Below are 2,871 nucleotides of genomic sequence, written 5' to 3' on the forward strand. Positions count from 1 at the left end.
CTAGGAGGGCAGAAAACCTCATGTGGGGACTATGCATTTTTCCAGAGTATCAAGCTATATTCAGGGGGGAAAACATGACACCTTCTTGTTGCATTTGTTAAGGGTTTTTATGTTTAACTGTCTAGTCAGGGCTTCTTTGGGCCAAGAGTCTGAGTTGATATAACATGTGATATAGGAATAAATCGAGATATGTTAAATAATTGAGATACTGATTTACCACACACACGCACAACTTAACACTACACCTAGTATTTACTATTTTCTCACCAATTTAATAATTAGAGACTGTGCGGCATTCCTTTAATACTACTTTTTCAGGGGAAACACTCAGCTGGCCCAAAAGAAATTATTTCCGGTCGCCTGACTAAAATGCAACGTTATGTATTAGAAATACTATCAGAAACGTAAACTTGTGAGGAGTTCCTGTGCATAAAAAGAAGTCTGTGACTAATTTCTCCTCCTTAAGCATTTTGAAAACCACTTCCCTTCATCTTCCTCCTTTCTGTGTGGATCCTGGCCAATTTATTCCTATGTATCAGTCTTGTAATCCTGGCAGAGTTCTTTACTCTTTCGAAGATTTAGTTGGTTTCTTTCCATGCAAAATAGGAAGAACAATAGTTTTCTTAAATGCCTTAGAAGTTTCTAGACTTTTGTTTCCAATGTCAGTTTTTTCCACTAAAATGTGATATTCTTTGACTCAGAAATTATGTCATTTTCACCTTTATCCCTAGGTTTTCAATAAGTATTGGCTGGTTGAGGTAATGAAATAACCATACCATATCAATTAAGATTCTGTCTCAAGTATTTTTAAAGCATTTCCTTCTACCAACCTGTTTTCTGATTGTTTACTTGACCTTTTGCTCTAGAACCACTTTTGTATTGTTCTTCATGCTTCTTCTTCCCAGTGGAGTTGTGCTTCTTGGGAAACTCTTGAGTACAGTTTTGGACCTTGGCTTTTGGTCACCATGTCTTACTTTTAGCTAAGAGTGGTTTAGATATGGACAAGGTGCTAGGCAAGGCTTATGCAAGGTAGAAGGTTGCTAACAATTATTTATTGATGATTATATTGATAAATATTGATAGTGAATCACCACATATTGCCTGTCATTGTATGGTGTGGTTATCTGAATAAGAATTTGTATATTTAACCGAGAAGACTAAGATTCTTTTGGGAAAGCAGCAATAAGATACTTACTTCATCCAGACCAACTGAATGTGGGAGGAGCAATGGTAACTGGATCCATTTTATTCATGAAAAGGGTAAAACTTAGGCCCATGCACATTATTTCCATTACACCAAAACAAAGTAGATAAAAACAGTGACAGGTGACTATTTTTATTTTTTTTTAGAAAGAAAATCATTTTATTCTAATCAATTCACAAACAAAAACATCAGAAAAGCACGCTTAAGTGGCCACAACCGCCTCTTTTGCCCAACCCCAAACTCAATACCATCTCAATGAACTTCTATATAGTGACAATGCCCTCTTCCACTGCAAGTGTGAAGCACAAAAGCTATTAATGATTAAGGAGAGGTTTAACGGGTGGTCTCAAACTTCACATCTTCACTAATTATACTTTAAATGCTAAATCAACATGGTCAGGAGAGGTGATTTTTCATGTCTTCAATTGGAACTTCTTGATTAAGCTAACCCTTTGGCCAATCTGCACTGTTTCAGCACCTCGCTGAAACCCTCGCAAAGTTTAAGGTCACCCTGGCTCTGGGCACACTCCAAAAACTGTTTCACCTCGTAGAAGCAGGGGCCATTCTGCTGCACTTGTGCTGGCTGGGTTCCCTGAGGTTCCTGGTAAGTGATGTCAGGCCTTGAGGGTTCAGCGCTGCTTCCTCCACTGAAGCCCCCAGTGATGGCGTGACCCAGAGTGTGGCCTACGGCAGAACCCACAGCCACGCCAGCAGCTGTGGTTGCCATCTGAGCCATCAGACCTGGCTGCCGGGGAGCAGCAGCAGCAGTGGAGCCAGCGGCAGATGGTGGAGCCACTGCTGGTGGCTGAGGTGCGGGCGCTGGCCTGGGCGCTGCTCTCATCTGAGGCGCGCGGCTAGCAGGAGAGGCCACGCGGGAAGTGCGGCTTCGGCTTCCACGAGGCATCTTGACTGCACTACTAAGCGACTCGACTGGCAGGTGACTATTTTTAAAATTGCGTGGTTTGAGAAAAAAAAAATCCCTCTCACTTTTGATTAGTGCAAATGTTTTCTGGAAGTGGTTAAAATATGAAATGTCACTTTAATAAGATTTGGAAGGGCTTCCCTGGTGGCTCAGTAGTAAAGAATCCTCCTGCCAATGCAGGAGACATGGGTTCAATCCCTGATCCGGGAAGATCACACGTGCTGTGGAGAAACTAATCCCATGTGTCACAACTATTGACACAACTATGCTCTAGAGCCTGGGAGCCACAGCAGCTGAAGCCCTTGAGCCTGTGCTCTCCAGCAAGAGAAGCCACCAGCACGAGAAGCCCATGCCCCACAACCAGAGAGCAGCCCCAGCTTGCCACAACTAGAGAGAACCTACGCAGCAATGAAGACCAATGAAGACCCAGCAAGCCAAAAATAAATAAATAGATAAATAAAACAATAAAATTATCATAAGACTCAAGAGAGTGGCTGATGACCTGGGATAAAACTAGGACTTCACTTTTACCTTATCTGAGAAAGGCAATCCAGGACCAGAGCAGATATGTGAGAAGTGTGAGACATGGCAGTGAGCTCACAGATAAACAGTGAGAAAAACTCAAGAAGTAGATGTTCAACGTGGGACTGTAAGCAGCCCAGGTTCAACATCTGGGCGACTAAAAGAAAACAGGGTCAGTAATGCCTCTATCTTGAATTTTCTTCTCAAAATTTTGAGTATATAG

At 42.1% G+C, this 2,871-nt stretch overlaps 1 pseudogene; it reads right to left on the reverse strand.

Moving 5' to 3' along the window:
- Positions 1-1,373: 1,373 nt before the first annotated feature.
- Positions 1,374-2,124, reverse strand: LOC129537927 (coiled-coil-helix-coiled-coil-helix domain-containing protein 2 pseudogene; annotated as a pseudogene).
- Between the last annotated feature and the right edge of the window lie 747 nt (positions 2,125-2,871).

The sequence above is a fragment of the Moschus berezovskii genome, chromosome 2, assembly GCF_049115385.1.
Source record: "Moschus berezovskii isolate FMDL1 chromosome 2, NW_MosBer_1.0, whole genome shotgun sequence".
NCBI lineage: Eukaryota > Metazoa > Chordata > Mammalia > Artiodactyla > Moschidae > Moschus > Moschus berezovskii.